The following is a 26,994-nucleotide window of genomic DNA, read 5'->3' as shown; positions in this document are numbered from 1 at the left end:
AAGAAACTAAGCCTTTGGCCGGCGCCCTGGCTTAACAGGCTAATCCTCCACCTTGCGGCGCCGGCACACCGGGTTCTAGTCCAGGTCGGGGCGCCGGATTCTATCCCGGTTGCCCCTCTTACAAGCCAGCTCTCTGCTATGGCCCGGGAAGGCAGTGGAGGGTGGCCCAAGTGCTTGGGCCCTGCAGCCGCATGGGAGACCAGGAGAAGCACCTGGCTCCTGGCTTCGGATTGGCGCAACGTGTCACTGCGGCTGGCCATTGGAGGGTGAACCAACGGCAAAAGAAGACCTTTCTCTCTGACTCTCTCTCACTATCCACTCTGCCTGTCAAAAAAAAACAAAAAAAACAAAAAAAAACAAAAAAAAAAACTAAGCCTTTAACCAATGGGATCTGTGCTCACTCCAGAGGTTAATGTCACAATTGGACTGAACTGCTGGGCACCCAATTGTTATCAAAGAACAGGTTGGTACAGGGGGAGAAACCCATAACTTTGGTACTAATACTAAAGAATAAGAGTTTGGCCTATTAATTAAGACACTCGTGTCCTATACTGGAGTATCTGACTTCAATTCCTGGCTCCAGCTCCTGACTTGAGCTTCTAGGAGGCAACAATGATAGCTCAACTAAATGGGATCCTGCCACTCACATGGGAGACCTGGGTGAGTTCCTGGCCCCTGGCTCCTGGCTCCTGGCCCCTGGCTCCTGGCTCCTGGCTCTTGGCTTCAGCACCTGCCCAGCCCTAGCTGTTATGGACATTTGGAAAGTGAACCTAGTGGATGGGAGTTCTGGAAGGAAGAACGGAGGAAGGGAGAGATGGAGGGAGGGAGGAAGGAAGAGAGAGGGAAAAAAAGAGAAAAGAAAGAAGAAAGAAAGAGAGAAAATACATGGTGTCAGAAAGCATCATCATGAACCACCAGGAGGGGCCGGCGCTGTGGCGCAGTAAGTTAACGTCCTGGCCTGAAGCGCCAGCATCCCATATGGGTGCTGGTTCCAGTCCTGGCTGCTCCTCTTCCAATCCAGCTCTCTGCTATGACCTGGGAAAGCAGTAGAGGATGGCCCAGGTCCCTGGGCCCCTGCACCCACGTGGGAGATACAGAAGAGGCTCCTGGCTCCTGGTTTCTGATTGGCACAGCTCCGGCCATTGCGGCCATCTGGGGAGTGAACCAGTGGATGGAGGACCTCTCTCTGTCTCTACCTCTCTCTCTAACTCTGTCTTTCAGATAAAATAAATCTTTAAAAAAAAAAAAAAAAAAGGAACCACCCGGAACTTCTGACATTGATGTAAACCAAGTCTACAGCAACAACCTGAAAAAGACTACTGAAGGAAGAAACATGCACATAATCTTAAACATAAGGATAAAAAGAAGAAAGAAGAGAATGGCAGACTGACAGCAGAAAAGAAATAGATATCTTCTGTCAGCAAAGTAACTAAAGATGGTAAATCTGGCTTAGTTTCCTGAGAAGATAATCTGAAACATACACACATTAGTGTAAGAGTTAAGTACCAATGATATGGAAGAATGCAGCCACTTCACCTTTACATTCTTACAAAGTGAAACACACACCTTAAAAAAAAACAATGAACAAGACAAATTTGACTTTCACTTAACAAGTGGCACATGCAATATATATTATAATTAAATAATGCCATGCTTTTAAGTTAGATAAAAATCCATCAAATGATCTTAAATCAGTTGTCTCCTTCAAAGGCTCAAAATCAATGCCTTGTTATATCCAGAATCTAACTGGAGAAGTAAAATGACAGCTGATTGAAAGGTGAGATAGCTGCCAGGCCATCTGGTACTTATATCACTGGCTGCTGGCTGCAGGCCCAGATCTGGACAGGTTCTGGGGACGCCACACCCATCCATATCCAGTCTGTGTCACACAGACTGCCTGTGTCAAAAGCTTCCTAATCTTAGGTCACATGACATGCCACTCACTGAGCTGCGAGCAGCTAGGTCACCTGACTGACTTCAAACCGAGCTGGCTGGAAGCAAGGATTGGCCAGTGCATTCTTCGAGACAGACGCACCAAGCTGGCAAGCCTGTTGTAGTGAACCTTCAGCTACTTTTGCTTTTGGAGAAACAATGGATCTGTGTACAGTTCACAACTGTCATATCTCAAGTCTATGCCAGGCTGGGTCCTCTTTGCATTGACTTTCTTTCTCTCTTTTTTTAAAGATTTGTTTTATTTATTTGAAAGACAGAGTTACAGAAAGAGGTAGAGACAGAGAGAGGTCTTCCATCTGCTGGTTCACTTCCCAGATGGCCGCAACAGCCAGAGCTGTGCCGATCTGAAGCCAGGAGCCAGGAGCTTCCTCCAGGTCTCCCACGTGGGTGCAGGGGCCCAAGGACTTGGGCCATCTTCTACTGCTATCCCAGGCCATAGCAGAGAGCTGGATCAGAAAGGAAGCAGCCGGGACTATCCATATAGGATGCCAGACTGCAGGCCAGGGCTTTAACCTGCTGTACCACTTTCTTTTTTTTTTTAATATAAAACTTTTATTTAATAAATATAAACTTCAAAAGTACAACTTTTGGATTATAGCAATTCTTCCCCCCATAACCACCCTCCCACCCACAAACCATGCCATCTCCTACTCCCTCTCCCATCCCATTCTTCATTAAGATTCATTTTTAATTATCTTTATATATAGATGATCAACTCTATACTAAGTAAAGATTTTAACAGTTTGCACCCACACAGACACACAAAATGTAAAGTACTGTTTGAAGACTAGTTTTACCTTTAATTCTCATAGATCCTACATGGGGAGCAAGTGCACAGTGACTCCTGTTGTTGATTTAACAATTGAAACTCTTATTTATGATGTCAGTAATCACCTGAGGCTCTTGTCATGAGCTGCCAAGGGTATGGAAGCCTTTTGAATTCACAAACTCTGACATTATTTAGACAAGGCCATAGTCAAAGTGGAAGTTCTCTCCTCCCTTCATAGAAAGGTACCTCCTTCTTTGATGGTCCCTGCTTTCCACTGGGATATCACTCACAGAGATCTTTCATTTAGGTCATTTTTAGCCAGAGTGTCTTGGCTTTCCATTCCTGAAATACTCTCATGGGCTTTTTAGCCAGATCCGAATGTCTTAAGGGCTGATTCTGAGGCCAGTGCCCTGCAATGACTTTCAATAACCGTAAGGCCAACCTTTAACAGATCAGCTATGCTGAACACTTTCAAAACCAGAGGAAAACACACCACAAATAGGCCCCTGCTCTAGCTCCTCCCATCAGAGCTCTCAGCCAGGGGCTTCCCAGAACCAGGCTGACACGGAGCTGTCATGTTCCGGTGCTCTGCACCCCTGTGGGTTCTCATCTCTGAGGCATGACCAAGCTTTGTCTAAACAGCAGGGGTCGCATTCATGCCTAGTGCCCCAGCGGAGAGTCTCGGACAAGACTCCTCCTCCACTAGGTCCTCCCATGTAGGTTTTTTGAGAAGCAGAAAGAGAGACAGACAGACAAGACAAAGCTTCCATCTGCTGGTTTACTCCCCATATGCCCAAAGCAGCCAGGATTAAGCCAGACTGAAGCCAGGAGCCAGGAACTCAATCCAGGCTCCCAACATGGGAGCCAGCATCACTTTCCCGGGGTCTATATTAGCTGGAAGCTGGAGTCTGGAGCCACAGCCAGGTATCAAAGCCAGGCAACTCCAGTATGGAACACTGCCATCTTAATTGACATTTTTTTTTTTTTTTGACAGGCAGGGTGGACAGAAAGAGAGAGAGAGACAGAGAGAAAGGTCTTCCTTTTGCCATTGGTTCACCCTCCAATGGCCGCTGCAGCCAGCGCACCGCGCTGATCTGAAGCCAGGAGCCAGGTGCTTCTCCTGGTCTCCCATGGGGTGCAGGACCCAAGCACTTGGGCCATCCTCCACTGCACTCCTGGGCCACAGCAGAGAGCTGGCCTGGAAGAGAGGCAACCGGGACAGAATCCGGTGCCCCGACGGGGACTAGAACCTGGTGTGCCGGCGCCACAGGCAGAGGATTAGCCTATTGAGCCATGGCGCCGGCCTTAATTGGGTGCTGGTTTTAGTCCTGGCTGTTCCTTTTCCAATCCGGCTCTCTGCTATGGCCTGGGAAAGCAATAGAGGATGGCCCAAGTGCTTGGGCCCCTGCACCTGTGTAGGAGACCCAGAAAAATCTCCTGGCTTCGAATCAGCCAGGCCTAGAAGAAGCTCCTGGCTCAGTCCTGGCTGTTTCGGCCATCTGGGGAGTAAACCAGCAGAGGGAAGATTTCTCCCTCTCTGTCTCTCCCTGTCTGTCTGTAACTCCACCTTTTGAATAAATAAAATAAATCTAAAATACAAAAACAGAAATGCACACATAGAAATTCAACCTGGCTACTTCTTCCCTTCTAGAAAGTGATTTGCAAAACTCCCCATCCATGTACACACCCGGGCCTACATGAGACAGAGACCACGAAGCATAAACATTTGCTTCTGCTTAAATCCACCTCTAGTGTCTATAAGCACTTCTCTAAGGTTGTCTTTCTGCTCACTGAATTAGCAAGTCCCTCACTGAATTAGCCAAGTCCCCTCCCACACCCTCCCAACATTACATGGTTGTTTGGAAAATCTGAAACCAGGTCATGGTCCTTGTATTAAAACAGGTTCATTGCTGCCCTCTGCCAGATTCCTGTGTGCCAGGCACCAAGCTAGGCACTGTAGGTAGGAATTAGCCCATTTCAGATGTGCAAAAGGGAAGCTGAACTCATCAGTTACAACCTCAAGGCCACGTAGCCAATAAGAGACAAAGCCAAGATTCCATTAGAAGGAATGGAAAGGAACGAGGGAGAGAAGCAAAGCAAGCATCATTCCTCTCCCCATTAGACAGAGGGCACTTTTGGGAATTGGCTCACAGGGTGATGCAGGCTGACAGGTCCCAAGTCTGCAACTGGCAAGCTGGAGACCCAAGAGAGTGGCAGTGTAGTTCCAGTCCAAAGGCCAGGCAACAGGAAAAGCCAATGTTTCTGTGGAGTCCGGAGGCAGGAGAAACCAATGTTCCAGCTCCAGGCACTCAGGCAGGAAAGATTCTCTCTTATTCATGGAAGGGTCAGCCTTTTTGTTCTATTCAAGCCTGCAACTGATTGGATAAGACCCACCTACACTGGGGAGAGCAATCCACTGTACTCAGTCTACCAATTAAAACGCTAATCTCACTGCAGACACACCCAAAAGACTTGTGGCCCAGTCAAGCTGATATAGAAAATCAACCATCACACCCTCTGACTAAAAACTATAAAAGGGCAAATCTAAATCTGGAGAAATCTCAGGAAGGAAGTTTTTACTGCCATTGGCTTAGCGCTACTGGGGGTGCCAGGCTAATGTCAAACACTGCCTCACCAATGCCATGGTTCCTTCCCATGATCTCAACTTGATGTGTGTGCACCCAAGCAGCACATGCAGTTATATTCATGGCATGTATCAAGGGCACTGCGTTAGACACTTCACAAAACTCATGGCTTCTTCCTCTTCCTGGAAATATTTTGAGTCCTACTGCATTAATCATGTCTTTCTATATTTTACAATAGTTTGGTATTTTGGGGCCTTGCTAATCCCAGAGACCCTGTCCCTGCCAGATTAGCTAACTCCTAGAGATGGTAAATTACCTGCTATGAGCATATCTTTGATAGATAAAACAACCAATGCAGAGCCCATACCCTAAACCACCCCTCTCTGGCTTTTACACTCCAGGAGGCCATATTCCTCTGGCCCAACCCTCCTAGGTCCAGGCAGCACACAACCAGAGGCAGCCCCTGCACTCCATAGCCCACTAAAATTATCCAAACCATCCCATCCCAAACCTGTTGAGGTGTTTCCCCAGCCTCATGAAAGCCACAGTATAGACTTTGGCCAGTGTTTCCCTTCCCCTTTCCTGCTTCCTCACCCTCCCAGGAGCTTCCACATACAGCAAAACATGATGTATTATATCCGTTGTTTAATTTCTTTAAAAAAAATTTATTTCTTCATTTTGGAAGTCAGAGTTACAGAGAGAGAGAAAGGTCTTCCATCCACCAATTCATTCCCCAGATGGCCACAATAGCCAGGGCTGGGCCAGGCCGAAGCCAGGAACCAGGAGCTTCTTCTGGGATCCCACATGGATGCAGGGACCCAAACATTTGGGCCATCCTCTGCTGCTTTCCCAGGCCATTAGCAGGGAACTGGTCAGAAGTGGAGAAGATGAGACACCAGCTGGCACCCATACGGGATACCAGCATCATAGGCAGCGGCTTAACCTGCTATACTCCAACACAGGCCCATCCCCTGTTTCTAATGTGTAAAAATTTCTTCCTTCATGATAGTCATCTGCCAATCTGTTGGTTTCATCATACTTAATTGAAACAAGCCTCAGGTATATTTTAATACACCTAAATTAAAATGCAGGCACAAACCGTTCAGTCAGATGGAAGATTTTTACATGTTTTAACAAATATTTGCTCTGTTCCTTCTCCTTATATATATGCTGAACTGTGAGGTGGCATTTAAAAAGCAATATAGGATGGCCGGCGCCGTGGCTTAACAGGCTAATCCTCCGCCTTGTGGCGCCGGCACACCGGGTTCTAGTCCCGGTCAGGGCACCGGGTTCTGTCCCAGTTGCCCCTCTTCCAGGCCAGCTCTCTGCTATGGCCCGGGAAGGCAGTGGAGGATGGCCCAAATCCTTGGGCCCTGCACCCACATGGGAGACCAGGAGAAGCACCTGGCTCCTGACTTCGGATCAACACGATGCGCCAGCCGCAGCGGCCATTGGAGGGTGAACCAACGGCAAAAAGGAAGACCTTTCTCTCTCTCTCTCTCTCTCTCTCTCTCACTATCCACTCTGCCTGTCAAAAAAAAAAAAGCAATATAGGAAGGAGTTCCAAGATGGTAGAGTAGGGAGGGAGCTTACTGCTCTAGTCCAGGAGAAGATATTCTTTAAAAAGTGGAGATAGTGTAGTTTCAGGGAAGAGTTAGAGGAAAAAACGGCAGAGGAAACTCTACTGAAATTAGAGGGACACAGTGGACCTACAAGGAGGGCGTGGATGCCCATGGCTCAGGACTCCAACAGCAGAGAGCCTATACACCAGCGCTGAAAAGTGAGGTGAAACCAGACCCAGCAGCCCAAGCCACTGGTGAAAAAGTGGCAGGAAGAGCCTAGAGGGAACCTGACTTGGAGCCTCTGGGGGAAAGTGTACCAGCCAAACTAGAGGAGGGGAAAAAAAAAAAGGACGGACACATTTCTCTCTCTCCAATCACCTTTCAAAGGTGTACAAGCTGATAGAGTGGGCTCCATTTTGGACATAAGCTAACAGCTATGCCAGCTTGTGTCTACACCTGGCAATCAGCCGAGTGGAGACTCCTGACTCTGGTGGGGAGATATAACAGGCGGCTAGGAACTTGTGACTGTGTGAAGTTTCCAAACTGGGACTGTGAAGAAAAAAAAAAAAAAAAAAACTGAGGGTGTGTGGGAGAACTCATGGTGTGGCTGGGACTTGGAGCAGTCTCAGTTGGAGATGCCACAAGCTCAGGGGTTCCTGGTTACCTGGTGAGAAGCATTGCTGGGGAATCTGAACTTACACTAAAGACTGCACAAATCTTTTGTGTGGTCCTTGGGACAGAGTGGACAAATATTATACCCTCTGGGGCTAGCGTTCAGGCTCTGGTCTCTATTGAAGAGAGCTCAGCTGAACAGAATATACTTCCCTTCTGATTAAAAAAGACAGAGAAATTTACCGTGCCAAACCTGGGTGTGTCACCTTAGGCACGCTCTTAACCCTGGGGAACTGAAAAGAGCTCTCTAGCTACACCCACTACAAGCCTCTAGAGATTCACTGAAAGCAGACATTCCGCTTACCTACTGAGTCATAGTACAACAATAAAATCAGGGGCCTGGCGCTGGTGGCTCACTTGGTTAATCCTCTACCTGCAGCGCTGGCATCCCATATGGGATCTGGGTTCTAGTCCCGGTTGCTCCTCTCCCAGTCCAGCTCTCTGCTGTGGCCCGGGAAGGCAGTGGAGGATGGCCCAAGTGCTTGGGCCCCTGCACCCGCATGGGAGACCAGGAGGAAGCACCTGGCTCCTGGCTTTGGATCAGCGCAGTGCACTGGCCATGGCAGACATTTGGGGAGTGAACCAACAGAAGGAAGACCTTTCTCTGTATCTCTCTCTCACTGTCTAACTCTGTCAAATAAATTTTTAAAAATAAAATAAAATAAAATCAGCCACAGCAAAAAAAAAAAAATACAACAAAGAAACCAACGGTTATCTCCACAAATGCCGAACAACAAATGCAATAAGAATAAGGAAGACATCATGACGCCCCCAAAAGAACACCAATCTAAGAAACAAAAATAAGGAAGACAACATGATGTCCCCAAAAGAACACAACATTTCAATACTAGATTGTGAAGACAAGGAGATAGAAGAAATGGAACTCAAAAAATTGATCATGAGATTACATAGATGTAATCAAAAGCAGACACACGGACTACTGAAATCTGTGCAGGACATGAAAGAAAATTTCTCCCATGAAATTGAGATCTTAAAGAGAAATCAAAATGAAATGAAGAATTCAATAGAACAAATAAAAAATGCAGTGGAGAGCCTTAAAAACAGAATCATTGAAGCAGAAGAGAGAATATCAGATTTAAAAGACAAAGCACAGGAAAGTATACAGTCAAATCAAAGACAAGAAGGGAAATTAGAAAACTAAAAAACACCATTGGGAATCTAGATACTACAAAAAAAATTAGGGTTCTAGGAGTTCCTGAAGGCATGGAGAGAGAGAAAGAATTAGAAGGGCTTTTTAGTGAAATACTAGCAGAAAACTTTCTGGGTTTGGAGAAAGAAAGGTACGTCCAAGTACAGGAAACACATGGAACTCCCCATAGACATGACCAGAAAAGATCCTTGCCATGACACATTATCAACAAACTCATAACAGTGAAACATAAAGAGAAGATTCTAAAAGGTGCACAAGAAAAATGCAAGATTACTTTCAGAGGATCTCCAATTAGACTCAAAGCTGACTTCTCATCAGAAACCCTACAGGATAAGAGAGAATGGTGAGATATAGTCCAAGTCTTAAGAGAAAAAAGATGTCATCCCAGATTATTATACCCTGCAAAGCTCTCATTTGAGAATGAAGGTGAAATAAAGACCTTTCATAACAAACAGAAATGGAAATAATTTGTCACCACCCGTTCAGCCCTGCAAAAGATGCTTAAGAATGTGTTGCACTCAGAAACACAGAAACAAGATCATCACTATGAAAGTAGGTAAAGGAAGAAAATATCTCAGTAAAAGATCAAAAGAAGTTCAAAGTATAAATTAGGAATACCGTTGGGAAAATGGCAGGGTAAAGTCATTACTTAACAATAGTTACCTTGAATATAAATGGCCTCAACTCCCCAGTTAAAAGACACAGACTGGCTGAATGGATTAAAAAACAAAACCCATCTATTTGTGCCGACAAGAAACACATCTCACCAACAAAAATACATGCAGACTGAAAGTGGAAAGATGGAAAAAGATATTTCATGCTAACAGAAACTGAAAAAAGAGCTTCTGTAGCCATCCTAATATCAGACAAAATAGGCTTTTCAACACAAACACTGTTAAAAGTGACAAAGAAGGGCACTATGTAATGAATAAGAGATCAATTCAACAGGAAGATGTGACTATTGTAAACATATATGCACCTAATTATAGGGCACCTGGCTATTTAAAATAAATGATACTCCACTTTCAGCAGTGGACAGATCAACTAGATAGAAAATCAGCAAGGAAACAACAGAGTTAATTGACACTATAGACCAAATGGACCTAATGTATAACTACAGAACTTTTCATCCTACAGATGCAGAATATACATTCTTCTCACCAGTGCATGGACTTTCTCTAGGATAGATCACATGCTAGGCCATAAAGCAAGTCTCAACAAATTCAACAAATTGAAACCATACCATGCATCTTCTCTGACCACAATGGAATAAAGCTGGAAATCAACAATTCAAGAATCTCTAGAACATAGGTAAACACATGGAGACTAAACAAGATGCTCCTGAATGAACAGTGAGTCATTCAAAAAATCAAAAAATTTCTGAAAATGAATGAAGATGACAATACAACATATCAAAACTTATTGGAGGGGCTGGCAGTATGGCATAGCAGGTAAAGCCACCACCTGCAGTGCCGGCATCCAATATGGGTGCTGCTTCGAGTTCTGGCTCGAATCCAGTTCTCTGCTATGGCCTGGGAAAGCAGTAGAGGATGGCCCAAGCAATTGGGCCCCTGCACCCATGTGGGAGACCTGGAAGAAGTTTCTGGTTCCTGGCTTCAGATCAGCGCAGCTCTGGCCTCTGTGGCCAACTGGGGAGTGAGCCAGAGGATGGATGATCTCTCTCTCTCTCTCTCTCTCTCTCTCTCCCCCCATCTCTTTCCCTCTCCTTCTCTCTCTGTATAATTCTCTTTCCCTCTCCTTCTCTCTCTGTATAATTCTGACTTTCAAGTAAAATAAATAAATCTTTAAAAAAAATGTACGGGATACAGCAAAAGCAGTGTTAAGAGGAACATTTATAGCAATTGATGCCTACATCAAGAAATTGGAAAGGCACCAAATAATTGAGCTATCAATGCATCTCAAGGATGTAAAAAAACAACAGCAAACCAAACTCAAAACTAGTAGAAGAAAAAAATAATTAAAATTAGTGAAGAAATAAACAAAATTGAAACAAAAAATACAAAAGATCAGCAAAATGAAAAGCTAGTTTTGTGAAAAAATAAACAAAATTGACATACCACTGGCTCAACTAACCAAAAAAAAGGAGAAGATTAGAGATGAAAAAGGAAAAGTAACAACAGACACCATAGAAATAAAAAAGAATCATCAGAAATTACTACAAAAAACTGTATGCCAACAAATCAGGAAACCTAGAAGAAATGGATAGATTCCTGGACACATACAAACCTACCTAAATGGAGCCATGAAGACAAAGAAAATAAAAACAGACCAATAACCAAGATGGAAACTGAGTAAGTAATAAAGACCCTCCCAACAAAGAAAAGCCCAGAACTATATGACTTCACTGCTGAATTCTACCAGATACTTAAATAAGAATTAACTCCAATTATTCTCAAGTTATTCAAAATAATTGAAAAGGAGGGAATCCTCGCAAACTCCTTTTATGAAGCCAGTAGTACCTTAATTCCTAAACCTGAAAAAGATACAACAGAGAAAAAGAACTACAGACCAATTTCTCTGATGAACACAGACACAAAAATCCTCAACAAAATACTATTTAATCGAATCCAATAACACATCAGAAAGATCTTCACCCAAACTAAGTAGGATTTATCCCTGGTACACAAGGATGGTTCAACATTTGCAAATCAATCAATGTGACACATCACATTAACAAATTGAAGAAAAAAACATATGATTATCTCAATAGATGCAGAGAAAGCATTTTATAAAATACAACACACTTTCATGATTAAAACTTTAAGCAAATTGGGTATAGAAAGAAAATTCCTCAAACAATCAAGGCAATATATGACAAACTCACAGCCAGTGTCCTATTGAATGCGAAAAAGTTGGAAGCATTCCCTCTAGGATCCGGAACTAGACAAGGATGCCCACTCTCACCACTGCTATTCAAAATAGTCCTGGAAGTTTTAGGCAAGAAAAAGAAATCAAAGGGATACAAATTGGGAAGGAGGAAGTCAAACTATCCCTATTTGCAGATGACATGATTCTATATATAGGGGACCCAAAAGACTCCACTAAGAGACCATCGGAACTCATATCAGAACAAAACATATTGGAACAAAAAAAAAAGTGGTAGGATATAAAAATCAAGCACACAAAAATCAATAGACAATGCCATGGCTGACAAAGAACTTCTAATATCAATCTCATTCACAATAGTTACAAAAAATCAAATACCTTGGAATAAATTTAACCAAGGACATCAAAGATCTCTACCATGAGAATTACAAAACATTAAAGAAAGAAATAGAAGAAGACACCAAAAAATGGAAAAATCTTCCTTGTTCATGGGTTGGAAGAATCAGTATCATCAAAATGTCCATACTACCAAAAGCAATTTATAGATTCAATGCAATACCAAGCAAAATATCAAGGACATTCTTCTCAGATATAGAAAAAAATGATGCTGAAATTCATATGGAAACACAGGGGACCCTGAATAGCTAAAGTAATCTTATACAACAAAAACAAAGCCAGACGCATCAGAATACCAGGTTCCAAGGCATACTACAGAGCACTTATAATCAAAACAGCCTGGTACTAGTACAAAAACAGATGGACAGACCAATGGAACCAAATAGGAATGCCAAAAAATCAATCCAAGCATCCACAACCAACTTATCTTTGACAAAGGGGCTAAAATCACTCCCTGGAGTAAGGACAGTCTCTTCAACAAATGGCTCTAGGAAAACTGGATCTCCACACGCAGAATTATGAAGCAAGACCTTTACCTTACACCTTACACATAAGTTCACTCATACTGGATTAAAGTCCTAAATCTATGACCTGATAACATCAGATTATTAGAGGACACTGGGGAAACCCTGCAAGACATTGGCTTAGGCAAAGGATGTTGGATAAGACCCCAAAGGCACAGGCAATCAAAGCCAAAACTGACAAATGAGATCATATCAAATTGAGAAGATTCTGTACTGCAAAAGAAACACTCAGCAAAGTGAAGAGGCAACCAACAGAATGGAAGAAATTATTTGCAAACTATACAACTGATAAAGAATTAATAACCAGAATATATAAAGATATCAAGGAATACAACTAAAACAAAACAAACAACCCAGTTAAGAAATGGGCAAAGAACTTAAACAGGCATTTTTCAAAAGAGGAAATCCAAATGGCCAACAGACACATGAAAAAATGCTCAGGATCACTAGCCTTTAGAGAAATGCAAATCAAAACCACAGTGAGGTTTCACCTCACCCCGTTAGAATGGCTTTCATATGGAAATCAACAAACAACAAATGCTGACAAGGATGTGGGGAAAAAAGTACCCTAATCCACTGTTGCTGGGAATGTAAACTGGTTCAGCCACTGTGCAAGACAGTGTGGAAATACCTCAGAAATCTGAATATAGACCTACCATATGACCCAGCCATCCCACTCCTGGGAATTTACCCAAAGGAAATGAATCAGCATAAGAAAGAGCTATCTGTACCCCCATGTTTATTGCAGCTCAATTCACAATAGCTAAGATATGGATTCAACCTAAATGCCCATCAACTGAAGACTGGGTAAAGAAATTATGGGCTATGCACACAGTGGGATACTACACAGTGGTAAAAAAAAAAAAAATTAAATCCTGTCATTTGCAACAAAATGGATGAAACTGAAAAACATAATACTTAGTGAAATAAGCCAGTCCCAAAAGGACAGATACCATATGTTCTCCCTGATCTGTGAGAACTAATAGAGCCTAAAAGGTAATCTATAGAAGTGAAATTAACATTTTGAGATGCAATGACTTTGAACAGTCCTTGTCTTGACTGTTGAGAAATAGGTTTTCTTTCTTTCATATAATTTGTTGAATTCTTTACTTAATGTAGAGTTATCATATGTATATAAAGTTAATTGAAAGTAGATCTTAGTAAAAAAAATAAGAATTGGAATAGGAGAGGGAGGAGGAAGAGGGGTGGCAGGGAGAGTGGGTGGCAGGGCGGGTACAGTGGGAAGAATCTCTATATTTCTAAATTTGTATTTATGAAATGCATCAAATCTGTATTCCTTAAATAAAAGGTTCCTGGAGAAAAAAAAATCTTTAAAAAATTCATGAAGAACATATATTATAAAATAATACATGGACTTCCATGAGCTTTTTGGGTTCGGGTTTATTCCTATAATGAACATGTTTCAATAATAAAGTGGCTAAATTTTCAGAACTGAAAAGCAGGAAATATAATATAGGCTGTATTTTTCTTTAAGGAATTTATTTCCTGGGGCTGGCACTGTGACGTAGCGGGTAAAACCACTGCCTGCAGTGCCGGCATCCCATATGGGTACCAGTTCAAGTCCTGGCTGTTCCACTTCTGATCCAGCTCTCTGCTGGGAAAGCAGCAGAAGATGACCCAAGTCCTTGGGCCCCTGCACCGGCATGGGAGTCCCAGAAGCTCCTGGCTTCTGGCTTCAAATCAGCACAGCTCCAGCCGTTGCAGCCATCTGAGGAGTGAGCCAGCAGATGGCCAATCTCTCTCTCTCTCTCTCTCTCTCTCTTCCTCTCTCTGCCTCTGCCTCTGCCTCTCTGTAACTCTGCCTTTCAAATGAATAAATAAATCTTTTTAAAAAAAGAATATAGTCTTCACTTCATATCCCAAATAAAGCAAAAGTTAAAAAAAAAAAAACAGAATTTATTTCCTGCATAAAAGATATACAAATTAAATTACATTTAGCTATGCTAAATGTGTGAGTGTATCTTCATAAAAGAATAGTTACATTAACTCTGCATGGTCACAATTCTCCTGTATTTAAGAATAGTTCCACAAGTGTCCACTGAGCATCTAATATATGCAAAGGCCTGGCTGATAGAAATTTCCACACCTCAGTTCTGGCCCCATTCCCAGCCTATTAGTTTTAGGTGCTAAAGAAAGAATAGCAGGGGCTGGCACTGAGGCTCAGTGGGTTAAGCCCCAGCCTGCAGTGCTGGCATCCCCTGTGGGCATTGGTTCAGGTCCTGGCTGTCCCATTTCTGATCCAACTCCCTGCTGATGCCTCTGGGAAAGCAGTGGAAGATGGCCCAAGTTCCTGGACCCCTGCACCCATGTGGGAGACCCAGAGGAGGTTCCTGGCTTCTGGCTTTGGCCTGGCACAGCCCTGACTGTTGCATCCATTTGTAGAATAAACCAGTGGATGGAGGATCTCTCCCTCTCCCTCTCCCTCTCCCTCTCCCTCTCCCTCTCCATCTCCCTCTCCCTCTCCCTCTCTCTCTCTCTCTCTCTCTGTGTGTGTATGTGTGTGTGTGTAATTCTACCTTCAAATAAACAAATAGATATTTTAAAAAGAAAGAAAGAAAGAAGGAAGGAAGGAAGAAGGAAGGAAGGGGGAGAGAGGGAGGGAGAAAAGAAAGAAAGAGAGAGAGAGAAAGAAAAAGAAAGGAAGGAAAGAAGGAAGAAAAAAAGAAAGAAAGAGAGAGAGAGAAAGAAAGAAAGGAAGGAAGGAAGGAAGGAAGGAAGGAAGGAAGGAAGGAAGGAAGGAAGGAAGGAAGGAAGGGCATGCCAAGCTTACCAGCTGCTGAAAATGTAGGCCAAGAATAAAAGGAGCCAAACACTGGGGGAGAGTGCTATGTTTTCACCATTGTTTTGTTTTATTTTGTTTTTTGTAATGTTAGAAAGCCTAATTCAAATGCTTTTTAAAGATTTGTTTGTTTATTTATTTATTTGAAAGAGTTATAGAGAGAGAGGGAGAGACAGAGACAGAGTTCTTCTATCCACTGGTTCACTCCAGATGGCTACAACGGCCAGGGCTCGGCCAGGATGAAGCCAGGAGCTTCTTCCAGGTCTCCCACATGGGTGGTAAGGGGTCCAAGCATTTAGGTCATCCTCTGCTTTCTCAGGCTATTAGCAAGGAGCTGGATCAGAAGTAGAGCATCCAGAACACAAACTGGCACCCATATGGAATTCCAGCCTTGCAGGTGGCAGCTTCACTAGCTACACCACAATGGCAGCCCTTAATATAAATACTTGAGTGTTAAAAATAAGCCATAGAAGGGGTGGGCATTTGGCACAGTGGTTAAGACACCACTCGGGATGTCCACATTCCACACTGGTGCTCCTAGGTTTGAGTCCTGGCTCCACTCACTACTCCGGCTTCCTGCAATGCAGCAGGTGATGGCTCAGTGCATGGGTCCCTGCCACCCACATAGGACACCTGGGCTGAGTTTCTGGTTCCTGGATTTAGCTTGGCCCAGCCCCAACCACCGTGTGCATTTGGGGACTGTACCAGTAGATGGGAGATAACTCCTCTCTTTCTCTTTATCTCTCTCCCCCTGCTATGTCTCTCTACCTTTCAATTAAATGATTTAAAAAAAAATAAGAAGCCATTAAACAATTAGAGGAACATTTAAGTAGGCATTACACCATTTCTGAATAACTTTCTTAGCACAACAACAAAGGCATAAACCAGAAAGATCAATTATTTGATAACTTAAACTTCCTTTTTTTAGATTATTTATTTATTTGAAAGTCAGAGTTACACAGAAAGAGGAGAGGCAGAGAGAGAGAGGTCTTCCATCCACTGGTTCACTCCCCAGATGGCTGCAACAGCTAGAGCTGCGCCGATCTGAAACCAGGAGCCAGGAGCTTCTTCAGGGTCTCCCACACAGGTGCAGGGGTCCAAGGACTTGGGCCACCTTCTACTACTTTCCCAGGCCATAGTAGAGAGTGAGCTGGATTGGGAGTGGAACAGCCGGGACTTGAACCGGCACCCATATGGGATGCTGGCACTGCAGGCAGTGGCTGTACCCACTACACCACAGCACCAGCACCAACTTAAATTTTTTAAACTATTCTAATGAGTTTCCATTTCCCTCCATCCCCTGCATCCAACCCATACCTTCTTCTACTACACTCAGTCCCAGAGAGGCTAACCATATCACCTGGACTCCCCTGTCCTCTGGCTTCTTGTTAGATTTAGCTAGAAGAAGGAATTATTAACAGGAGTTCAGGGGGAGCAGAAAGCATAGCTGTGCCATTGACTCCCCTCTTCTGCACTGCTTTGGAGCGTGTTTGGGATTGGACAATGGGAGAGGCTGGAAGAATGTTGAGAAGCATTTATTTTAAAAAAGGGTCTAAATTATCTTGAACACAGTGTAAAAGTGTGACTATTGGTGGCTATGTAGTAAAGATTCAGAAATAAGTTAGGAGCATAATAGAGAAAACAAATTACCCAAGTCATCACGAACAGACTATTAGTGGAAACGTGAATGCTAACGCTGGCGAGGGCTCAGAATGAACTAAGGAGCACATTAATGGACACAGGCGAAGGGGATCCTTGTTATACAGTGACAGAAAGCTTCACAGAATGGCAGTTATGTGGAAAACACAATTTGTATGCTGAGGAAATTTCCAACCAAAATGTTGTATGTGATTTCTCCTTACAACTTTTAATGATATTCCAAGGAAAGAGATAGACTGAGGAAACCAATTGGTAAACCAAAATGAACTGGAATCATCCAGCAACAAACATGTCCTACATTGCTTGAAAAAGGAAGGATATCCCAGGGAATACAGTTGAGAACCAGAAAGGATTACCTCAGGCCTTGAAACACAGTCGAATTTGTTCTTTTAGATTTTGAAAGTCTGTTTTCTTTCTCATCTTCTGCATTTTTAAAAGTAGGATGTCCATAATTTTTATCCTACATCTGTCTTGCATTGGATTTTAGGAGCAGATAACTTGTTTCTCCGGTTTCATTAGGCCCACAGATGGACTGGAATTGTGCCTCAGGACAGATCATAACCACAAACTCATGTAAACATAACTTAGACCATTTAGGTGATGGAACTGAGTCTTTTGATTTAACGAGACTTAGATTAGAATTTGGACTTGAGTTGACGCTGTAATGGGTTCAGAGTTCCAGGGAACTTGGCCTGGAGTGAATGTGCTTTGCAGGTGGGATGGACATGAATCTCTAGAATCCAGAGTGTGAACTCTGATAGATAAAACAATGGCACCCCACACACAAAGATGTCCTATTCCCCAGAACCTGTGAAGCTGATACCTTATATGGAAAACAGGACCTTGTGTGTATGATATTAAATTAAGGATCTCAAGAGGAAGAAAGAATTTTGCATTATTCAGGTCAACCCATTTTTCCTCCAAAGAAACCATTTATTTAAAGAATACAAACTTCATGCATTTTATAAGTACAACTTTAGGAATATAGTGATTCTTCCCACCACACCTGCCCCCCCAACCAACATTCCCACTTCTCCTCCTCCTCCTTCTCACATTCCCAGTCCCATTCTCCACTAAGATTCATTTCCAATTAACTTTATACACAGAAGACCAACTCTATACTAAGAAAATATTTCAACAATTTGCACACAAAAAAACCTGTTCCTCAACAGTCAAGACAAGGGCTGTTCATATCTTCCACTTAATACACTAAAATGATATAAATCTTTGAGAACAAGTTTTACAGTTAACTCTCATAATACAACCCATTGAGCACAGAGGTCCTGCATGGGAAGTTAGTGCACAGTGACTCCTGTTGTTAACTTAACAATTAACACTTTTGTGTATGAGATCGGTGAAGGTGAACCCATTCTAACAGAGAACCTTTCCCACGTGTGGTCAGAGGGAGGCGTGGCCATGGAACAATGGTCAGAATGATGGAAAGTCACTGGCTTTGAAGATGGAAGAAGGGGACCATGAACCAGAGATATGGGAAGCATCTAGAAGCTGAAAGAGGAACACAGATTCTCCTTTAGAGCTTCAGAAGCAACTTGGCCCTGCTAGCACCTTGACTTTAGACTAGTGAGACCTGCACCAGACTTTTCAAGGATAGTACTGTAGAATAATACATTTGTATCACTAAAGCCAGCAACTCTGCAGTAATTTGCTAAAGTAGCAATAGGATACTAAAACATACATCATCTTCCTTACTCTTGCAACAATTCCATGAGATAAGTATGTATTGCTATTCCTGTGTACAGAGGCTGAAATAGGTTCAGAGAAGTTAAATGACATACTAGTTAAATCTAAAAGCTAGATTAGAAGCCCTGATTTTTGGAAGCAAATTCAGACATTCTTTCCACTATTCCTGAGATGATGTAGATGTTGGAAAATAAAATTATCCCACTTTTGGGCAACTGTCCCTAAGGAGGTGACCAGAGCTCAGTGCTACCCTCTTGGTAGACTGTAGCAGCTTTCTGTCCATACCACCAACTGTCTGGACCACCCCAGGGAATGACAAGAAGAGTCCAGATACTCCACAAATGTCACTGTGGACAGACAAGGCCAAAGATTAGAGTCAGAGTCTGAATCTACCAAGAGGTTTCAATCTCTCTAAGAAAATAGGTGCATGGCCGGCGCCGTGGCTTAACAGGCTAATCCTCCACCTTGTAGTGCCGGCACACCGGGTTCTAGTCCCGGTTGGGGCGCCGGATTCTATCCCGGTGGCCCCTCTTCCAGGCCAGCTCTCTGCTATGGCCCAGGGAAGGCAGTGGAGGATGGCCCAAATCCTTGGGCCCTGCACCCACATGGGAGACCAGGAGAAGCACCTGGCTCCTGGCTTCGGATCAGCGAGATGTGCCGGCCGCAGCGGCCATTGAAGGGTGAACCAATGGCAAAAAGGAAGACCTTTCTCTCTGTCTCTCTCTCTCTCTCACTATCCACTCTGCCTGTCAAAAAAAAAAAAAAAAAAAAAAAGTAAAGATGTTCATTTCTTTAAAAAAAAAAGAAAGAAAAGAAAATAGGTGCATCAAAATGTCAACCAATAACTGAGAGACCATAAGGGCAAGGTAGGTAATTTGACTTGTAGAATCAGTGTTAGCTAGAAGGGCTAGAGAAGCTGGAACTTGGGCCGGACTGTGGGCCATAGCTAAGATGAGGAAACAAGAAAGGGTATTTCAGGTGGATAATATCTGGGGGACACGGGAGAGGACTAATAGATTCCATTGGACTACAGTGTGAGTACTGTCCATGCAAAGGCCTGATGTGACCTGCCCTGCACAGCACAGTGAAGGGTCTCTGTAACAGCTGCTAAAAAGAATGAATTAGCTAATGGTAGATTTATTCAATACCTTTATGTGGCAGGCATATACACAGTGAATGATGGTGGAACATCATGCAATCAAAAAATATTTATTGAGGGGACCAGCGTTATAGTGCAGTAGGTTAAGTCACCTCCTACAATGCTGGCATCTCCTAAGAGCACTCCTAAGAGCAGCCCTGGCTGCTCACTTCTGATCCAGTCCCCCACTAACAGACCTAAGAATGCAACAAAAGATGGCCCAAGTGCTTAGATCTCCCATGTGGGAGACCCCGATGAAGTTCCAGGCTCCTGGCCAAGCTCAAGCCATGGTAGCCACACTGGCTCTCTTTCCCTTTCTCTCTCTGTCTCTCTGTCTCTCTGTCTCTCTCTCTCTCTCTCTGTAACTCTTATTTTGAAATAAATGAAATAAGTATTTTTAAAAATATATTCATTGAGTGCAGAGGAAAACAAATGTGAAAACAAATCCCCACACCCCACATCCCCACCAAAACTAGAAAGAAAAACACAAAGATGTACACACATGGAACTACCTTGATCTCCAGTAATAGAAACAAAGTGCAGGGGCCAGCTCTGTGGCACAGCAGGTAAGACTGCTGTCTGCAGTGCCAGCATCCCATATGGGTGCCTATTAGAGTCCCGGCTGCTCCACTTCCAATCTGCTATGACCTGGGAAAGAAGTGGAGAATGGCCCAAGTCTTTGGGCCCCTGCACCTGCATGGGAGACCCAGAAGAAGCTCCTGGCTCCTGGCTTCGGATCAGTGCAGCTCTGGCCGTTGTGCCCCTCTGAGGAGTAAAGCAGTGGATGGAGGACCTCTCTCTCTCTTTCTCTCTCTCTCTCCTCTACCTTTCAAATAAATAAAAATTAAAAATAAATATTGGAGATATTACACACAAAAAATTCCGATTTGTTGGCCTCTCTAGCATCAGGCTCACATTCTCACATGGAGACACTGGATTAGATCAGGGTAGTCACTGGCCATTTCCACTGTGCACAAGGTTCCAATTCACTCCAGCCCCACCCAGCCTATGTGACTCATTTAAGTTACCCACCCTGCCCTGGTATTTAAGTTTGCAGTCTCTGTTAATGGAGTGAAAGTCCTTGGAAGTTCTTAGTGAAATTGAATTTAGAATGACTTAGACCTTTCAGGAGAAGTTCAAAGGACACATTGGAGAAACTCAGTTGAGTTCCCCATTTTTAAAATTAACTCTTACATTTATAAAAAGTGAAAAATGGAGAATTAATAAATGGTCGCATATTATATCTCAGGCATAGCGCTGGGCATTGCAGAGGACGTGGTGAAAAGCCTGTCTATGGTGTAGCAGGAAAAACCATGAACATGAAGACCCATTGAGTGGCAGTTTCAGAAATGCAGGCACCAGCCAGGGCTAGGTCTGACCAGTGGCAACAAAGATGAAGGAATGAATGCAAGACATATGTGAAAGAAATTTCAGGGACAAAGAACTATAGGGAAGAAAGAAGAAGGAAGAAAATGAACTGTGACAGTCTATCCACTGTTCAGGTGGATACAAGGAAGAGAGGGTGTAGACAATACTATTGGATTACTCAGCAGGCAATAAAAATGCACAGCACAGTGAGAGAGGAGGAAGTCACCCTCTTGAAAATCGAAGGGATTACACAAGCTGAGTCCCTCCTCTTGGCTCACCTCCTCTTGTGTAATGGCAGAGCCATTTTTGGCTATGTGTTCAAGAACTGGATTATTATATTGTTAACAAATAAGGGAAATGGAGCAATCTTCACAAAGCCCTGCAGGGTTATGCTGGAACGCTCCCTCTGAGACTGCTGTAAAACCAAACATTTGTTTAAATATTAAGCTGCAAAACAAGTGCTCGGGTAGTGGATAAGGACTAAGTCATGCAGGACATCAGAGAAACATACATAGGTATTTGAAAAAGTTCATGGGAAATGGAATTGAAAGTTAACTTTATTTTGGTGCAAAAAATTAAAATCCATGTATAAGAGAGGGTCTTTAAAAAGTTTGTAGAAACTAAATATTATGTAAAAACTATGGATGGATTTCAAAAATTTTGCACTAAAATAAATTTATCATTTAATTCCATTTTGCCATGAACTTTTTTATCTGAGAGGCAGAGAGAGACACACAAACAGAGCTCCCATCCACTGGTTCACTTCCCAAATGCCTGCAATGCACCTGGATGGAGCCAAAGCTAAGAGCTGGTACTAAATCCAGGTCTCCCATTTAGGTGATAGGAACTCAACTAGTTGAGCATTTACCACTGCCTCATAGAGTCTGCATGGGCCAAAAGCTGGAGTCGGGAGCTGGGATAAGGTATTGAATTCAGGAGCTCTGATGTGGAGACGGGCATCTTAACCAGTAAGCTAAACATCCACTATACCATGAACTTTCTGATGTACCCTCATATTATAGCTCTCCAATGATTCAAAGTTTGGAATCACATTAGGGTCCTTTAAAAATTTTTAAAAAGGTTTCTTTATTTGAAAGGCAGAGTTACAGAGAGACAGAGATCTTCCATTTGTCAGTTCACTCCCCAGATGGCCACAACAGCCAAAGCCAGAAGCTTGGAACTCCATCAGGCTCTCCCACCTGGGAGAACACTTGGGCCATCTTTCCCAGGAGATTAGCAGGGAGCTGGATCAGAAGTGGAGCAGCCAGGATTCAAACCTCCACTTGTATAGGATGTTGGCATTACCGGCAATAGTTTAACTTGTTGTACCACAATGCAGGCCCCTACAATGGGGTCCTTTATTTAGTTCCCTAACACTTTAAGGGAAAACTAAAGCAATTTTCTCTAAAGAGTTACTAATGATGGCTGGCGCCGTGGCTCAACAGGCTAATCCTCCTCCTTGCGGCGCTGGCACACTGGGTTCTAGTCCTGGTTGGGGCGCCGGATTCTGTCCCGGTTGCCCCTCTTCCAGGCCAGCTCTCTGCTGTGGCCCGGGAGTGCAGTGGAGGATGGCCCAAGTCCTTGGGCCCTGCACCCCTTGGGAGACCAGGAGAAGCACCTGGCTCCTGGCTTCCAATCAGCACGGTGTGCCGGCCGCAGCGCGCCGGCCGTGGTGGCCATTGAAGGGTGAACCAACGGCAAAGGTAGACCTTTCTCTCTGTCTCTATCTTTCACTGTCCACTCTGCCTGTCAAAAAAAAAAAAAAGTTACTAATGAGGATTTTGCCAATAATCAGTGGCTCCTTTTACTGCTAAGAAATCCCCTAGCAATTTCCCCCATCTATACTTCTAGTTTACAATCAAAGACGGCAACAATGGGAGGACTGACAATTTCATCAAACCAACACAGTTGCTAAGCAAAAAAAAAAAAAAAAAAAAAAATTGTATGCACATAAGGAAAATGCTTGTAATCAGGCCCCAGAAAAACAATAGGTAAGTCAGTTAATTGAATGATTTCAGTTGATAGTTGAAAGGTTTGACTGAAATAACCTTTAATGGTTAAGGCAGAGTGAGGTGTGGACAAGGTATCAGGTGTTTCAGGTTCCCCAGCTCATATCTTTCCTGTGTCCAACCAGCGGCCACACTGCTCATTCCTGGTGGTAAAGCTTTGTCCAAGGGTACATCTAGAGGCAGCAGACCTACAGCCACACCCCAGCTTGTACAGGTAGCACTCATTCTCAACCATTCCAGGCAATGCTTTCTTCATTGACAGAATAAAGTAGGGAACTGGGTGGCTTCAAAGTTTCCTTCCTTCTCTAAAACTTGGTGAGCCTCTAAATGAGGGAAAAGGGGACATGGAGATTCACAAGCAGGCATTCAAATGGGAACACTTGTTCTACTAACTCCTTAGGTTCAATCAGGGCTGTGAATTATATAACAAAAGGATTATAACCAGGCCTGGAACAGAATCAGAAACCATACCTCCCAGACTCTTGCCCCCAAGCCCCAGACCTGAGCCATTATTTACAATGACTCACTGGGAAGCTGCTAGAGGTAGATGCGCTATCCCCAGCATAATAAAAGCCTCAGAAGAAAAGAATCATTTATAGGAGGTATTGTAATATGCACTTTATGTAATTTCTCACAACAACCAAAGGGGCGGGAATTACTAACCCCAGTTTGTAAGTGCGGAAATGGAGCTCACTTAGCCACTTTAATTTCATTTCCCTGAGTACAAAATAAGTGGCTATGTCTAGTTGACTTTAAAGATGCTGCTTACTCTAAGTTGCAAAACAAGCTTGCATTTGATCACCTAGACCTTGAAAGACATGTGTTACCAGGAACACAAAGCAGTTCCTAGACCCAGCCCTTTCCTGGAGCTGGGGAGCTCTCACAATCTATACCCTAAGCAAGGTGGTTGTTAAAGCACTTCCTTTTCCTATGGAGACCTCGTGGACTCCCTTAGAACAAACAGTCAAGGAAATAGGAACGTACCATAGAGTTCAATGTCCACAGGCCCCACTATTAAAGACACAGGTAGGGGCCAGCGCTGTGGTTTAGCAAGTTAAGCTGCCACCTGCATTGCTGACATCCCATAAAGGCATCGGTTGGAGTTCCAGCTGCCCCACTTCCTATATAGCTCCCTGCTAATGCATCCATGGAAAGCAGAGGAAGATGGCCCAAGTGCTTGGACCCCTGCACACACGTGGGAGAATTGGCTCCCAGCTTTGATCTGGCCCAGCCCCAGCCATGGCTGCCATTTGGAGAGTGAACCAACTGATGGAAGACCTTTCTTCCTGTTCCTTCTCTCTCTCTCTCTTTCTCTCTCTCTCCTTCCCTCTGTAACTCTACCTCTCAAATAAATAAATAAAATCTTAAGAAGAAGTAACTAGTTAGCTTCAGGCCTAGTCTGGGCAGCTTTCAACAAACCCCCTACCCTGCTTTTATTTCCCAGATCTCCAGAGTGAAAGAGGCGTCAGGGTGGGTAGAGGTCAGGAACATGACAGGAAAGAAGGAAAGAGGACCGGCGGCTTACTAGGCTAATCCTCCACCTGTGGCGCCGGCACACAGGGTTCTAGTCCCAGTTGTGGCAACGGATTCTGGCCCGGTTGGCCCTCTTCCAGTCCAGCTCTCTGCAGTGGCCCGGGAAGGCAGTGGATGATGGCCCAAGTGCTTGGGCCCTGCATCTGCATGGGAGACAGGAGGAAGCTCCTGGCTCCTGGCTCAGATCAGCACAGCGCGCCGGCCATGGCGGCCATTTGGGGAGTGAACCAACGGAGGGAAGACCTTTCTCTCTGTCTCTGTCTCTCACTGTCTAACTCTGCCTGTCAAAAAAAAAAAAAAAAAAAAAGAAGAAGAAGAAGGAAAGAGAAGATATGTCATGCCCAGAAACGCCTCACCCTGGGTCTCTCCATTTCTCATGAGCCATTTCCTGTGTTTCGACACATCACGTTAAGTAGCCTGAGCTCCAGAAAGATAGAGAGGGCACTAGTGTTCTGGGGGATCCTGGTTGCCTCTCCATACTCCACCTCATTTTCTGCACCAGAACTCCAGGCACACTGACCCATGTGCTCTCATGGCCTTTCAGGCACTCCCACTCCTGATGCACTTACATATTTGTTCAGCCAGTTTAAAAAGAAAAGAGCTCAAATTTAAAGTTACTTTCCAAACCACGAGCTGTCTCTTTGATGAATGTATTCCATGCAGTCCCCAGCAACCTTCCTGAACCCAAATACTTACTGAATACCTTCCATGAACCAGGTCTGGGGATACAGTGGTGATGGCCTTAAGCTTGGGAGGAAGACAGGCAAGGACTAGTGCTTCACATACAATGAACGCTCCACTGTACAATGGAGAAGCTGCGGCTCAGAGAAGTTCAAAAGCCAAGGTGGCCCTGATAGGCAACGCCAAGTATCCAGCCCAGAAGGCAAGGCAGTGCCCTGACTGCTCCCAGGGGATCTTAACCTGGGCCCCATGAACTTGGAAAGAAAAATAAAAAGAGGCCGGCGCCGAGGCTTACTGGGCTAATCCTCCGCCTGCGGCGCCGGCACAGCAGGTTCTAGTCCTGGTCGGGGCACCGGATTCTGCCCCGGTTGCCCCTCTTCCAGGCCAGCTCTCTGCTGTGGCCCGGGAAGGCAGTGGAGGATGGCCCAGGTCCTTGAGCCCTGCACCCGCATGGGAGACCAGGAGAAGCACCTGGCTCCTGGCTTCAGATCGGCGCAGTGAGTAGCGGCCACTTTGGGGGTGAACCAAAGGAAAAAGGAAGATCTTTCTCTCTGTCTCTCTCTCTCACTGTCTAACTCTGCCTGTTAAAAAAGAAAAAGAAAAGAAAAGAAAAAAAAAGAAAAAGAAAAAGAAAAGCCTGGGCCAGTGTTGCACCACAGCGGGTAAAGCCGCTGCCTGCCACCGCTGACCTCTCGGGCGCCCCTGGTTCACACGCGCAGCGTGGACGGCTAAGTGGGCGGCTGACGTCAATCCTCAAGCCCACCTCACCCTCCGGGAGCTAAGCACCCACTCGCCCCTGGGATGGTGCTGAGTGACGCAAGTGGAGGGCGCCAGAAATTCCCACACACCAAGATCACCAGTGCCTTGGTTTGTACCCAGCTCGGCCTCCTAGCGCCCCCCGAGCTCGACCCTCCGTGCGTGAGGGGAGTAAGAGTCCCAAGACCCGGGTTCCCCGACGAGGGCAGCCGGAGCTGCGGGCGTCCGGGCCATGGAGAAGGAAAGAGCGAAGCGGTGTGGAGCGCGAGCTTCGGAGGCAGAGTGGAGCCAAGAACCTGCCGCTTGGGTGATCTCTGTCCCCGCCCTGTCCCCCTCCCCGAAGCCTCTTACCCGGAGGTGAGCGGAGCCTCGGGCTACAGCGTTGGCGCAGCAAACTCTGCCGCTCCCCGCTGGGGCGCCGGGCCTCGGCCGGGGCCCCGCCCGCCTGCCCGCCCGCCCGGCGTTCCCCCGGAGGCGGGGAGAGCCAGGCTCCCCCCCAGGATAGGTCCGGAAAGGTCTCGCCGCCGCCCCCGCCCGGCGCCGCAGCCGGGCCCCATGACCAAGTGCATACTGCTACGGCGCTGAGTGCGCACGGAGGTCAAAGCCAGGGACGCACGCGGGTCCAGCGGGCCCCCGGGCGCTTGCCCCTCAGTGCTCGCGCGCGTCCATGAATCCCGCCGAGGCCACCTGACGCCCCTGGGTGCCAACAGTATTGCGCAACCCTGACTGGCAAAGGTGGAGGCGGAGCGCCGCCCAGAGCGTGCCTGGCAGTTGGCTGCGTCGAGGTGCTCTGGGCATCTCAACCTCGGTCTGAGGGGAACAGCTATTGCCGCGGTCATCTCAGAAATGAGGGGACCGCGACTCGGAAGA

At 45.0% G+C, this 26,994-nt stretch overlaps 1 protein-coding gene across 2 annotated transcripts in view; it reads right to left on the bottom strand.

The window, feature by feature from the left end:
* Positions 1-26,569, bottom strand: part of SQOR (sulfide quinone oxidoreductase) — a 60,866-nt gene extending 34,297 nt beyond the window's left edge. The window contains exon 1 of one of the 2 annotated variants that reach the window (XM_062205839.1): positions 26,476-26,569. The gene's annotated coding sequence lies outside the window, so the exon portion shown is untranslated. The remainder of the gene's footprint in view (positions 1-26,475) is intronic. The other variant, XM_062205840.1, reaches the window with a different exon arrangement.
* Positions 26,570-26,994: the final 425 nt, after the last annotated feature.

Source organism: Lepus europaeus, chromosome 11 (assembly GCF_033115175.1).
Source record: "Lepus europaeus isolate LE1 chromosome 11, mLepTim1.pri, whole genome shotgun sequence".
In the NCBI taxonomy this organism is placed as follows: Eukaryota; Metazoa; Chordata; class Mammalia; order Lagomorpha; family Leporidae; genus Lepus; species Lepus europaeus.
The sequence above is the reverse complement of the archived record's forward strand: the minus strand, read 5'-3'. Positions and strand labels throughout refer to the sequence as shown.